Source organism: Primulina huaijiensis, chromosome 3 (assembly GCF_012295235.1).
Source record: "Primulina huaijiensis isolate GDHJ02 chromosome 3, ASM1229523v2, whole genome shotgun sequence".
NCBI lineage: Eukaryota > Viridiplantae > Streptophyta > Magnoliopsida > Lamiales > Gesneriaceae > Primulina > Primulina huaijiensis.
In genome coordinates this window covers 25,151,053-25,166,713 of record NC_133308.1, presented here as the reverse complement: position 1 = coordinate 25,166,713, position 15,661 = coordinate 25,151,053, and the positions used below count along the sequence as shown (strand labels likewise).

Below are 15,661 nucleotides of genomic sequence, written 5' to 3'. Positions count from 1 at the left end.
ACTCTACTAATAATTAACATTTATCTATTATATTATTATTTAACTTTTTAGCCTAGTTAAAATTAATTCAAGAAAATGACATGGTTACCACTCTTCAAACACGTTATTCCCCATTAATTTTATTGCCATTTACAGCAAATCGACTGAAAAATCGTAGTGTCAACAACAAGAACCATCCTTTTCTAAAAAAGAAAAAGAAAAATAGAACCACCCTTTAACTAAACAAAATAAAAATAATAATAATAATACCAATTAATATAAACTTTAGGTATATGAAACATCTGAACTTGTGAATTGGTAAATTTAATTTGAATAAATAAATTATTTGGAATAGAACATAATAATGATGATTTTTCATAATCCCATTTGTCAATCATATCCCACAAACATCTTTAATATAATATGTCCTTTGATGTACAAAATACAATTTATTTATGTACTAATGTTTATATGGATGTGGCCAGAGCAACTAACATGAGACTTCCTAGAAAATATAAAAAATAAAGTCTTCTATTGAACATTAAATACAAATGGGATTTTATTACATTCTAAATTTAATTAGCATTATCTTTTGCCATAGTTTGCGGGAGAAACTAATAATAATAGTACAGAAAATGTTATGTTATTCTAGAAAAATTAAACATCAACCAACCTCTCTTATTCCCTCATATTTTTTGCCTTTTCCTATACGTCTAGAAAAATATACCCATAGCCATCAAACTCACCAACCAATCCCTTAAATAAATGCAATACTTTTCAAACTTTAACTTCTAATTAACATTTTTATCTTTAAAATTTTTTTATGGGAAATTAGGCTTTAATGCATAAAAAATGATTCATTGACCCTTATTTTCTATATCCTTGTACTCATATCTTTCACTTGGTGACTTTTTATATAATTAAGTATATATATATTAGCCAAATGTCCAAATTAAATTTCACCAAATAACCTCAATTGCTTCGCATTATGGTAGTTCAAGAATCAAATTTAGAAGAAAGCATGCAAGAAACTACGTACGAAGAAGAGGAAACACTTTCTCTAAGTGATCTTCCATTATACAGCCATGTGGAAGAAGAAGAAGAAGGTTTATTATCCTCGGACCAAGACTACTTTGAGTTCAATTTCAGCCAAGAACTGAGCCCGTATGCCGGCACGGAAGCAGCCCTTTCTCTGCCGGAGAACGTCGTCTTTTGTGGCAAACTCATTCCTTACAAGCAACCAAGTCATGTCTCCGATCACAAGGATCCGTCGAGAACTTACGAGAGCGCGAAGAAGCAAGTTACTCATGATGGCGAGAAAAAACGTCGTGGAGGCGGTTCGACGAGCCGCATGGATCATGGCAATAGGAAAGATGGTCGCGTTCAAAGTTCGTTACAAGGGTCCGATTATCGGTTGTGTAAAATGTCGATACTGACATCCTCATCATCGGGGAAGGCTAGGTGGTACTTGTTCTTCTTCGGGATAAGGAGTTTTTCGACGAAAATGGAGCTGAGGGATATAAGGAGCAGGCAAAACCGCCGCCAATATTCTTCACCGCCGCCATCGCCGCTGCTATCGAACAACAGCAGAGATCAGTTGGTTAGCCATGGAAGAAGCAGAGGTTGGGGATTCTGGGATGTGATCAGGGCGCTGAGTTGCGGCGGAAACCACCAAACTGAGACCTCTGTGACACCCTTCATCGGCTGCACTTCACCAGAATGAAAAGGATACCAAGATTCCCCTGTTACTTACAATTTCCATTTGCTATGTATAATATGGCTAAAATATATTTCCATCGATTAATGGAAACCCATGTATTTTTAAAATTTTCATTTCCATTGTCCTATAGGATATTATCATATGCACCGTAGGTACGTACGGAATATGCAGGGGCGGAGCAAGAAGCTTTGTTTGGGAGGCGAAAAAAACATAGCGTAAGACAAGAACACTGCAATTAAAAAAATAATTACTCAAAAAAGCTCATAAATCTTACTCCAAATTCCAGAATTTTATTATTATTAAATATCATATATATCTAGCTTTAAAGTTTATAAAATAGAAAAAAAAAAGTATAGATCACTTAATTACTTTAGCACTTATAGATTCTTGAAATCGGAGCCCTACAATCGTGACAAAAAAGGGCAAAGAAATAATGAAGCTGTATAGTTGGCACACAAAAGGCAAAGAAATAAAAAGTGTAATCGCACGAGAAAAAAAATTGGTATTTAGAGTTTGGGAAGAAAAAAATGAAAAATTGGGTTGACGAAGAAGGTTAAATGAAAATTTGGGAAGATAAATTGTTTTATATTTTATTATTATGTATTTTTAACTTTGAATTGTATAATAAAAAATGAAAAAGTTGAAGTGGCACCAACAGGACCCTCCCAGGCAATGTCACCGGGAATATGACAATCATTTCCTAACAATATTAAGCGTGCATAATAAAAATAGTAAATAGATTAGTTACCTCGTAAGAATTTCTTATGCGTTAAGATATTGATATTGTTAATTGATCTAGTTGGTTAGATAGACCATAAAAGATTGATGTCGGCCAACTCTTAACGTGTATTACTATCTCTGCTGGGGACAAGACCAGCTGTAAAGAAATTGTAAGACTGATCTCTAAGAGATATGAGACAACACCAACAGATAGACATGCACCTCTCCAGAATCATGAGCATAACAACCCGACTCGTTAATACCAAAGTAGGTGTATTCCGTGCTTCCACGAGTATATGGAAACAAAGTTATACTTTGGCAAAAACTATTACTTTTGACCTTGTGGTAAGATATTGATCATAACAATTGATATCAGAGCGAAGTCATGAGTTTAAGTCACCTAACAAGCATATTTTTATACTTTTTGGATCGATGTTCGGTTCAGCGCATATGAATGAAAGTAGTACTGATATATGTGACCTAGTGAAAAGTTCTCGTACGTTAAGTTGTTGACGTTGTGCTACTTAATCTGGTTAGCTAGCTGAACTGTAAAAGAGTGACACCAAATCTTAATGTGTAATATTGTGATTCAGTACCAGCAGATATACACGCACCTCTCCGGACTTATGGACCTCACAGTCTGACCTATTAGCAATCAAGTAGATGCACTCTTCGCTGTCACGAGTTTCAACATTCACTTAGATATACAAATGTGTTTTTCTAATCACCTTTGTATAAAGTATAAAGGGCTACTCCACCCATAGATTGGTCAGTTCTTATTTGGAAGGTTGTAATCTCTCCACGACAACAGTTTTTACTCTTTTTAATATTTTCAAAGGAGAAGGAGAAGGAGACCTTGACCCACAACAGATATAGGAGGATTGAATATTTCTAGTTGTTCATGAACGCTAGCCCTTCTTGTTTATGAATAAAAATGAGATATTAGAAATTAAATAAATTGTAATCACATAGATTAGTGTTAATCAAGCTACATATGAACTAAATGGATTGGGCCTTGTGTATACGTATAGGCTTACCAAGTAATATACGGAGCTTGCCGCTTTCTTGGGGAAGTCAGCCCCATTCATTTTATCAATTCAATTTTAATAATTTCCTACGAAACTTCAGATTGCGTTGTAAAATTTGGTCATATATATTTCAATATTTTGTAACTTATTCATTTTCATGGGAGACTAAATTTCAAAAAAATATGGTGGACTAACACTAAAATTTGAAAATACAAATCAAATTGTAAGTTTCCAAGAAATTATATCGATAATCAATAATTATATTTATTATTATATTAACATACAACCTCAATTTATATGACCAAATTACCATTCTACTCTTGTTTGTAGTTCCACTCCCAAAAAAGGAGTAAAAATTCACAAATATAATATAACACTTGTTGAAAAATTATTTAAAAATGTGAAAAATATTTGTGTTGAAAATGTGAATGTTAAATGTTGAAAATTAGGTAAAATTAGGTGTTGAATATTGAAAATTAGTGTGTGATGATGTATTTTATTTTTGGATTATTTGTAAAAATTTTCTATAAATAGATCTCTCATTTGTGAAGAAAATCACAATTGAGTTGAGAGAAAAATATTATAAAGTGTGTAGTGTGATAATTTTAAGAGTTTGAGATTTTTACTTTTTACCGTAAATTTTTACTTTTTCACAACACGTTATCAGCACGAAGCTCTAAAAGTCCTCCATATTTTTCCAAGCTCCGAACAGAAGAAAAAGGTAACAAAAGTAATAATATTTATTTTACTGTTATTTATTTATTGTTTATATATGTAATATATAATATAATGTTATTGTTAGAAATAATAAAAATAATTTTTTCAAAAACTTGTTATAAATCCTGGGAGGATGTTAAGACGACATCCCACACTCCCGGTAAGGGATACGACAAGTATAAAAGCCTATAAGGTTTTTTAAACAAAATAACTTATGACACCTAATTATAATAATGTGATATGATATACATAATTATTTAAATATGACTAATATTATATACACCATATTATTACCATAAAATTATACAAATACATACATTTATTTTCTTATACACCAACGGTAATAAACGGTAACAAAACGGCTAGTTTTTGCTCTATAAATACAATCTCACAAATACATTCAATCACTCCAACTTTCTCTTCTTCTCTAAAAATTATTCTTCATCAAATTTTNTAGTAAGGTTTTTAACGAGGCAGTATAAAAACACGTAATGTATACAATCATTATGATCATCATCACAAGGGGGAGTGTTGAAAAATTATTTAAAAATGTGAAAAATATTTGTGTTGAAAATGTGAATGTTGAATGTTGAAAATTAGGTAAAATTAGGTGTTGAATATTGAAAATTAGTGTGTGATGATGTAGGTAATGATGTATTTTATTTTTGGATTATTTGTAAAAATTTCTATAAATAGATATCTCATTTGTGAAGAAAATCACAATTGAGTTGAGATAAAAATATTATAAAGTGTGTAGTGTGATAATTTTAAGAGTTTGAGATTTTTACTTTTTACCGTAAATTTTTACTTTTTCACAACAACACTTACCCTTATTTTAATAATATAAATGAAACTAACTACAAAAAATGATTGATATCCAATTAATTTTTTTTAAAAAAAATTTGTATAAGCGTTCAACGCGTGCAATTGGACAATGATGATAATTAAATTAAATGAGAAAATGGCAAGTAAGGAAAAGTATTACTAGATTTTAGCATGAATTTAGTATTTTCTTGATATTATATTAAATATGAAAATTAATTGAGTAAATCTTTTTTTCCAAAATATAGAGATTATTTAATGAAGGGCCAAATGGATGAATTGCTCTTTTCTTTTCTGCAGAATCATTAAAATCCTCATTTAAATATCTTATTCAAAACCCTCAATAAATTCCACATTAAATCCCCGTACCACTTTCCCATGCACCCTACCCCACCGTAGCCCCTCCCCCACACTCATCCAACGGCTGGAATCTCGTCTCGTCCTATCTGAGCCATAGAAAAACTGAACAGAACTCCTCTCTCCGTCGCTCTCTCTTTAAAGCCATAAATTACTACTGTACACAAATGTTTGCAAGTCCTCTTCTCTCTCTCTCTCAGAAATATTTGTGCCTATTTTTCGAGAGATTCAAGTGGAAACCCTAGGAATTAGTCTCTCGGAATGATGAAGATTGGGTCTGATTTCTGTTGGAATGCAGATAATTGATCTGCTGCATTTTTGTAGTTGAAATGTGAAGAGCGTGCGTCGGAATGATATAAGGGATGTTGGGATTCTAGTGGTTTAGTTGATTTTTTTGGGTTTTTTTTCTTTTGTTTCTTGTGTTTTGTAGAGATGTATAAGAACCAGCTGCAGGAGCTGGCACAGCGGAGCTGCTTCAATCTGCCGTCATACACTTGCATTCGAGAAGGTCCCGATCACGCGCCGCGCTTCAAGGCTGCCGTTAATTTTAACGGCGAGACGTTTGAGAGTCCGAGCTACTGCTGTACGCTGCGTCAGGCGGAGCATTCTTCTGCTGAGGTGGCGCTCAATGCGCTCTCTTGCCGTGGCCCCTCCAATTCCCTTGCTGCGAGGATTCTGGTGAGATTAATGTGTTGTTTTTGAGTTAATTTAAGTAACTTGATTCTGTGAGGGGGAAAATGTCCGCCCTTTGCATTGTTTTTTTTTTTTTTCCTGCGATTCACTTTCTTTGTGCTTTGCCTGTGCTTTTATCTTGTTGAAGTTGTTTTGATAAGTAAGTACCATAAAGAGGAGGGAAACAAAGTATAACATCTAGTGCATGGCTTTGCCATGGATATTAAGAGAAGTTCCCGCGATAAGGACGAATGCTGCTACATTACCATGTTGTTTTTCTTTAGAGGAGTCTAAGGGTGAATCTGCTTCCGTTATTTGAATGAATTGTGGTGGATGTTTAAATCTGTTATTTGAATGAATTGTTCAGAAAGTGGGCATTAAATTGATTATGGGCGTCTTAATGTGGCATCTTTTATAGCATTTATAGTTAATCTAATTCCTGTTATTAACATCCCATTTAGGTGCTTTGAATTACCGAGTTTTGACCAGATCTTGCCATCTTGGGTAGTATATCTTTGGAGCCATCATCTGTCATTATGAAATCTATTTAGAGAAAATAATTATTACTGTGGATAGACTTTGTGGAGCTCTATAGATATTTTTTATGCGAGGCTCGTGAGGCCACAAACTATGACATTATGAAGTTGATTTATGGATCACAAGAATCATGTTAGCAGGTTATATGCTAAGGTGAGCTTTTAAACTCAGAGTAACTATTGCTATAATGACGAGAAAAACAGATATGATCATGACTATACTTTTACCACGAACTTTTACTTCAACAAAGCAAGAAGCCAAGAGCTTTTGCTTGTTTTCTTGAACAAGGAGCTTATTAATCGCTTGAAGCCTCTTTACTTGCATCAAGTCGGGTTTTTGCTTACCATTGTGTGGAATTTGAACTTATCAATGAATTGGCCAACTTTTCTGGTCTGTAAAAAATTTTGCAGATTGTTTGAGCAGTATTAGTGAGAAAGATCTACGAAAGAGGCTGTATAGAAAATTGTGTGATATGCAAACAATGTCTTAAGCAATCTCCTTAATGTGCCCTGACCTTGGGACTCCTTCCAAATTGCTTTTTTATGGACTAGTATACTTAAGCTGTAGTTGCATTTTGGAGATCAAAATGTCAGATTATGTTTGTTCGCTTCCATATGAATTTTCTACTTTCTTTACAGTTTGTGTGTAAACTTGTACAATTCCTGGCTTGCCAGCTAATGCCTTTTCTGTGATAAACTTTGTAATGCAGGACGAGACAGGTGTCTATAAGAATCTTCTGCAGGAGGTCTCACAAAGAGTGGGAGCATCTTTGCCTAGTTATACAACTTTCAGAACAGGTCTTGGCCACCTTCCAGTTTTTACGTGTACTGTAGAGTTGGCAAAGGTTATATTTAGTGGTGAGCCTGCTAAGAATAAGAAGCAAGCAGAAAAGAACGCAGCCATGGCAGCTTGGTTATCTCTGAAATCATGTATGTGAGTCAACTTAATGTGGTAGATCTGTAGGCGCCAATTTGGTGTACCTTCATACACTAGTAGTAAGGCTCCTGATATTCTTTTACCCAAAAGATGAGTTATCATGCAACAATGAAGAGGGTAAAGGGAAACTGGCAGATACTTGGGAAGAATAGGACAATTCTTTTTTATTTTTATCAAATCATTCAAAAATCAGTATACTAACTGTTCAAAGAACTTTCTTGAAATTTATCAAAAACGAGAGAATTATAAAAGGACTAGAGGGAGATTTTTTAGTCAGTTTTAAAATTTCTGAAGAACAGGTGTGCAAATTTTTTCCTTTTTCTACTCTGTAGTCTGTCCCATTCTCCCTCAGACATGAAGAGATAAACAAACAAAACGATAATATGTGAAGAAATGAAAATGATTCTCTAATGCAACAGATATTCCTTGTGAAGTGTTGAGAAAATATTTAAGCTGGGCACAGGATACCAGGTATTCTAAATAAAGCTACTATACTATGATTAAGTGCACTACAAAACAATTCTGTTGTTGAGTCGAACGGGGGACAAATCAACCAATTTTATTTTTAAAATTCCTGCTTGTATACTTCATGAAGCCTGTGGGGATAGCCGCATTGATCTTTCTTTTTTTATTTATTTTAGCTATTATTATCTTTATTCTTGAAGGCTCTAGTTTCATAGGAATAATTTCTTCATCCGTATGTATCACCTTGTACTCTAGTGGAAGAGAAAGGGAAAAAGAAAGAAAACCTACTTTGTTTCCACGACCTCTTTTACTGGCCCACTCTGCTGTAGCCAAGCTGTCAGTTCACCAGCTACCCATGGGCAACCCAAGATCCCCTGTAGGGTTAGATCATGTTGTGGATAAGAGCTGAACTAGAGAAGTGGATTTGAAGGTGGTTTATTCGATTGTGGTGGTGTGTAAGGTGACCGAGGGCTATAGCCTATAGCCTCTGATGATCTTAGTTTTGTACTATATGCATGAATCCTACTTGTTTGGCGGATAAAATATTAGACTTTTACCCAACTTATCTCTATAGAAATTTGTAGTGTAGTTGAGGCAGCTGCTCAGTCATCTGTATCCCAGTTGGAGTGCCTAGGGTTGTATGAATCCATCAGTAAACACAAAATGCTTAAATCTACTTTATTCAATGTAATTTTGATGGCTCTCAGTCTGGTTTAGAAAAAATGATAGGCTTTTCATCTTAAATTTGGTCAAGGCCTTTGCACACTATCTTTTGACTATGCTTCTAGGAATAATATTTTAACCCAGTTTATTTAGTGAATGAGTGGTCCCATCATGTTGAATTTTTAAGACCCTTAAATTGATCCCTTTGAAGAATGCTTCTTGGAGGGTTATCTTAACCTGGTTTATAAGCCTAAAAGAAAAAACAGGGGGTCGCGTCAAGGAACTACTCTAAAAAATGGAATACAAATGGAGAATTTGAGGCTCTACTTAGAATAAATGATTAGGTCATGATATTTTACTCTCGAGGATCAGCAAGTGATTCATTTAATTGCAAAAGCATCAACCAAACCTGACTTGTTTATCTTTTTTTGTTCTTTTTTATCTTCTCAGTGGTGCAACAATTGGAGAGTTCAATGTTTGAGAAGCGTAAGGATGAGCCAGAGCATGTAACAGTGGCTCACGCATTGCAGAAGTACCTCATAAAGGCAAAATTGGAAAAAAAATGTTTTCCTATAAAATTCCCAGCTCTAAATCCTAGACCATCGAGTACACAGCAGTCTCCAGCTACAACCTCCAAAATTCTTCCATTGATTTGCCCAAAAACAGCTCCTCGCGACAAAACTGTTCCAGCTGTAAGCAATAGTGCTGTGTTTCAAAATATATGTAAGATAGCTCAAAGCCAACATGTAATGACGGTTGCAAATGAGTGCCTCTCATCATTGATAGACAACCAATTACCCCAATCTCATAAGTTCCATGCAGCAGGAGCAGCTCCATATATTCCAGTCCAGCGCTGTATCCCACACCAAAGAATTGCACCACCAGTGACAATACGAAATGCGATTCCGGTTTTCTCTGCTCCACCTCTCCCTTCAACACAGTCTTCAATGGGGGCAAGACCCACTGTATTGCGTATGGCACCTCCTGTACGTGTGAGACAAGCTGTTCCAGTATCTGCTGCTTCTCCTGATCAGATGGAGGAGCTAGCCAATATACACCCAGCAGTTAAAGTAGAGAGTCTACAATTTTCCAGACCTCCACCAGCTCGGGTAGAGCAGCCACCACTTTCTAGAGTTGCTTCAGGTAGAATTGGTGACTCTCCTTTCTTTAAGCTTCCCCTGGTTCGAGTTGAGGAACCTGTTTGTCCGAAGTTATTACCTGTTCATTTGGCACCATTTTCTGAGGTTTCAACACTACAACTTGAGCCACCATCATTCGAAGTCCCAAGAGGTCAAAATCCAGGCACTGGTTTCGAGCTCTATTAGTTCATCAACCAGTACAAAAGCACCCATAAATGAGATTAGAATATCAGTTCAAGACATGCTGCAGGAGTCAGCAGAGGTTAAAGCCTTAAAAGAGCTGAAGATATGATGGAGAATGTAGTTTGAAACGTACGAGCCTCTGGTGGCTTCAATGAATATGAATTATGTAGGTGTTATTTTTTTCCTTTCTTCTTTTTTGTTTATTTATTTGTGGTCCATGTTTCGGGGAGAATTTGACCAAGATTTAAACTTTTATCAATAGTTCCTGAGCAGGTTCAGCTCCTCAGAAGCCATAAAATTGCTTTTTTATGCTTTTAACCCTTAGCTGCCACGAATTTAACTGTGATGTGAGCAACTGCGCTTGCCAATATGGATTGAAATGGTAAGTTGTTGGTTGCATTATAAGTGTGCCTTAGTGACCTTTGTCGATGCTATGTGATTAGAAAAATTATTCTTTGTTTGTCGTAACTCAACTAGTAATCATATTAATCCTAACTGTAATCAAGATTGTGGATTGTTTTCCGTGGTCCTGGTCTGAATGGTTACGTCGAATATAGTGTGACGTCCCGAAAATTTGAGGTTCACGCGAATCACATGCATACAAGTTATTAAATTTCTTATGTATTGTATTAAATGGTTTTAATGCATGTTTATCTCATTAATTTAAATTTTACTTCATGATTTATGAATTTGCATTATTTTAAATTATAATATGTTTAGTTGATCCACGATAAAACATTTTCCTTGAGTTTTATGTTTCAGGCGATTATTCGATGCGGGATCGAGGAAAGGAGACCGATGACGATTTTGGCAATTTTAAAATCGGTATTTTATTTTAAGAAAAGAAAGTGTTATTTTAAATGATTTATTTAGTTTCTATCATTTTTAAACCCTAATTTGATTATTAAGTGATTTTATAAGTTTTTAAATTTTTAAAGATGTGTCACTTGTGCATTTTATTTTAAATTAGAGGTGTTAGAAAAATTAGTATTAGATTAGTATTATTTTATTATTAATTATTTACTCATGCATGATTATCCCTAATTAGGCAATTAATTATTAATTAAGCACAATTTTGTCTCATTATTAATTATTTACCCATGAATGATTATCCCTTAATTAGGTAATTAATTATTTAATTAAGTACATAATTTCTCCCTAATTACTAAATTCACGCACACACCCATTTTTACACACACCACACACGTACACACGTACACACATTAAAACACTTTTGCACCCTTCATCTTCTTCATTTCATTTCAATTATTTGAAAACAAAAAAATAGATAGTTAGGGTTCTTTGCTATTCCTCTAGTAGCCGACCTCCCCTCTTCAATTTCCCAACAAGTTTTCGTCACTTTTCTTCAAGAAAAATCGAGCCACGTTCGTCCTGGATCAACCTCGCATCTTTCCCTGCGTCGGTATCGTCGTTTCGGTATTTTTAATTATCAAAAGGCACGTATATTCTTTCATTCCTGTATCGATCTCGTCATATTATGCGTTGTGTTGATATTTATGCGTAAAAATTCATGCGAGATGAGTAGAAGTTTGAGCAATCATGTTTAGATCAATTTTGAAANTATAGTGCCGTGTAGTTTGTGCATAGGGATATCATATTCTAGGAAAGTCCTGATTTTATTTGATATACTGTCTTCGGAGTTCGGATTATGTTTTGAAGACCTTGTGTAGTACGGATATTCTTAAAAAAAATTCTGAAGTATCGGATACGGTAAAATCCGTGTTATATATATATGTTTTTTAATAATTGTATCGTATTTTATATTTTCAAAATTTGTCGATAGTTGTATCTGTATTGTATTCATGCAACATGGTGAAGACCCTTTACTCCGAATTTTCATGGTTCTTGAAATTCATTTTGATGGAAGAGTGCATCATTTTTACTTGAAAATTCAACGGCCCAGTGTGTTTAGGATAGTGGTGTCTATGTCTAAACATGTAGATCCAACGGCCCCAATAAGAAGTGACCCTCCTGCCGAATTCACCCCAAATCTTGTGTTCTGGTTCCCGTGGGAGAGAATATCTATTATTCCATTTTTCTTGGTTTTCTCCTTCTCATTTTGGCGCATGGCTTCCCTTTAATGAGTTTTCATTCTCAGGAAGTAATGAGATTATTGTTTCTTTCACATATTTGGGCAAAATTCCATCTGTGTATGACTGTCACTTTTAATCTCTGATATTTATTTTTAATCAGTTAAGCTAAAATTTCCCTATTTTCGAAAATGCATCCTTTTTCTGAATAATGTTTTTCAATATTAATAAAAATATTAATCACCCAAAGTGCGACTCTGTTATTACATTATTTCCAATAATTTAATGAACTATGATGATAAAAATTATATTGAAGCAGGGTTGGCTAGCTCGCAATCCATAATTAGGTGGGGAGGGGTGGTTTGATCCATCGTATTTACTTCATGTGGTGGGACATGAATCTAATCTGTTTTGACAACTCTGTCTACATACACAAGTACATGCTAGTTATAGTCAATACAGTTTAATTTAGATGTGCTTTTAAACCGTCTCACATATTTTATTTATGATATCAATCAATTTTATTTATATTTACATATAAAAATTAATATTTTTAACATAAAATTANAAAAAATTGTAGAACTTTTTGAAACCTTCGATTTGATATAAGATTCGAAATTTTTGGACGAAAATTGAGTGAGATATGGAGTTTTTCGTGGGACTGCTCAAACTGCGTTTTTCAGAAAATTATGTATTGATGCGTTCTTGAAGTTTTATTGTTGCAGGCTTCGTTGGAGATCGACGGGCGATCGTTGCTGCATATAGGTATGCTTAGTATGATGTTGAGTTGGCATTTGGGTTACCGGTTAGTGTCAATAGGCACTTGAATTCGCTAGAAGTCATAGGAAACAATTTGATGTCAATCTCCATGTTTTGAGTTGCATTGTGTCGTAGGTTTAACGCCGTTGTTTCGAGGTGTTTGTACCAATGTTGTCAATGTAATAGCATGCTAAGATGGGTCTCGGGGTGTCGGTTCGTAGTCCGTGCAACCGAGTTTAGAACGTTAAGAAATTCTTGCACAGAAAAATTCGTGGGTTTTCTCCTACCGCGGGGAATTTGTTTTGTGTCGTAAGGTAAAGTTTCGATTCAATGATCGTGGGTCTATATTATTATGGGGTTAAGATAAGGTTTAACTTTTGATTGTAGTACCAAGGATAGAAGTTGAACAGAACTTTTGGTGCTAAGATTTTTTAAGTTGAACTGCATAAATGCTAATGTAATAGATCGATGAACATTACGGGATAGTATAAAGAATGTAAGATACGATAAGTTTGAACCTCCATTTCTAATATTGGGAATTGTGAGAAAGGTTAGAATTCGATGTCATAGTAAAGTAAAACTAAGACGCCATAATTCGCTTTAAGTTGTGATTCACGAACGAGATTTTTATAGGCAATTTAATTTGGATTGAAAAGACGTATGGACAGCCTAGGACTTAAATTTTATCAGAGTAGCGCAGCGGAAGCGTAGATTATTGGGATACTAGAATTAAGAATCTAAACTTTTAGATTATCGAGGATAAGCGAATTTCGGGGACGAAATTCAATTTAAGGGGGATATATTGTGACGTCCCGAAAATTTGAGGTCCACACGAACCACATGCATACAAGTTATTAAATTTTTTCTGTATTGTATTAAATGGTTTTAACGCATGTTTATCTCATTAATTTAAATTTTAATTCATGATTTATGAATTTGCATTATTTTAAATAATAATATGTTTAGTTGATCCACGTTAAAACATTTTCCTTGAGTTTCATGTTTCAGGTGATTATTCGATGCGGGATCGAGGAAAGGAGACCGATGACGATTTTGGCAATTTTAAAATTGGTATTTTATTTTAAGAAAAGAAAGTGTTATTTTAAATGATTTATTTAGTTTCTATCATTTTTAAACCCTAATTTGATTGTTAAGTGATTTTATAAGTTTTTAAATTTTTAAAGATGTGTCACTAGTGCATTTTATTTTAAATTAAAGGTGTTAGAAAAATTAGTATTAGATTAGTATTATTTTATTATTAATTATTTACTCATGCATGATTATCCCTAATTAGGCAATTAATTATTAATTAAGCACAATTTTGTCCCGTTATTAATTATTTACCCATGAATGATTATCCCTTAATTAGGCCATTAATTATTTAATTAAGCACATAATTTCTCCCTAATTACTAAACTCACGCGCACACCCTTTTTTACACACACCACACACGTACACACATACACACATTAAAACACTTTTGCACCCTTCATCTTCTTCATTTCATTTCAATTATTTGAAAACAAAAAAATAGATAGCTAGGGTTCTTTGCTATTCCTCTAATAGCCGCCCCTCCCTCTTCAATTTCCCAGCAAGTTTTCGTCACTTTTCTTCAAGAAAAATCGAGCCACGTTCGTCCCGGATCAACCTCGCATCTTTCCCCGCGTCAGTATCGTCTTTTCGGTATTTTTAATTATCAAAAGGCACGTATATTCTTTCATTCCTGTATCGATCTCGTCATATTATGCGTTGTGTTGATATTTATGCGTAAAAAATCATGTGAGATGAGTAGAAGTTTGAGCAATCATGTTTAAATCAATTTTGAAACGATTTTGGATCACAAATTTACGTTTTTTCTGTCATTTCAAATACTGCGATTTTTCGGTCGTGATTCTGAGAAAACTTTTAACACAAAAATTGTAGAACTTTTTGAAACCTTCGATTTGATATAAGATTCGAAATTTTTGATGTCAATCTCCATGTTTTGAGTTGCATTGTGTCGTAGGTTTAACGCCGTTGTTTCGAGGTGTTTGTACCAATGTTGTCAATGTAGTAGCATGCTAAGATGGGTCTCGGGGTGTCGGTTCATAGTCCGTGCAACCGAGTTTAGAACGTTAAGAAATTCTTGCACAGAAAAATGCGTGGGTTTTCTCCTACCGCGGGGACACGGACCAGAGCACGGGGTCCATGCCTTTGTTTTCTTTTGATGTCAAATTTGCGCAGGTACACGAACCCCCACCCGGACCTCAGCACGGGGTCCGTGCCTTCCCTTTTCTTCACGACACACTTCACCGCACGGACACGGACCCGGAGCCGGACCTGGGCACGAGGTCCGTGTGCTTGTCATTTTGGGAAAATTTTGTAGTATGCTTTGAGGTTTGATGTCATGGTTTAGTACAATGATATACAAGGTCGAGTCATGGGAATTTTAGAACGTCCTAAGGAATTGATCGAGCTCGTAAGTAAGCATAATATTTACGTCTAAGTTATGCAAGATTAAGCATTGGAATTCATGTTAGTAAGTGCGTCAACGGCCCCAATCGAAGTCCAACGAATCCCACAACGCCAAGTAAGTATGTTTGACGTGCAAGAAAATATTTGAAGTTTTTGAGGTATGCTAAATGTCTTGTGACCAAATTATGTTTAGGATTGAAAAGCGTTAAACTATGAACGGAGACCAATCCGCCCGTTAAATTATGAACGAGTTTAGATTGAGATTGGAAAGCGTTAAATTATGAACGTGGACCAATCAGCCCGTTAAATTATGAACGTGGACCAATCAGCCCGTTAAATTATGAACGGAGATCTCATGTATGTGGCAGTGGATACGTCCCTGTCATCCCAGTACTGTGGTTAGTCTGATCAGGCGATTATGTTATGGGTCACTTGCTTTGAAACATATCTCTACGAAAA

General features: G+C 34.8%; 1 pseudogene; it reads left to right on the top strand.

The window, feature by feature from the left end:
- The first annotated feature begins 5,500 nt into the window (after window positions 1-5,500).
- LOC140974021 (double-stranded RNA-binding protein 2-like) lies at window positions 5,501-10,324 on the top strand (annotated as a pseudogene).
- The last annotated feature ends 5,337 nt before the right edge of the window (window positions 10,325-15,661 follow it).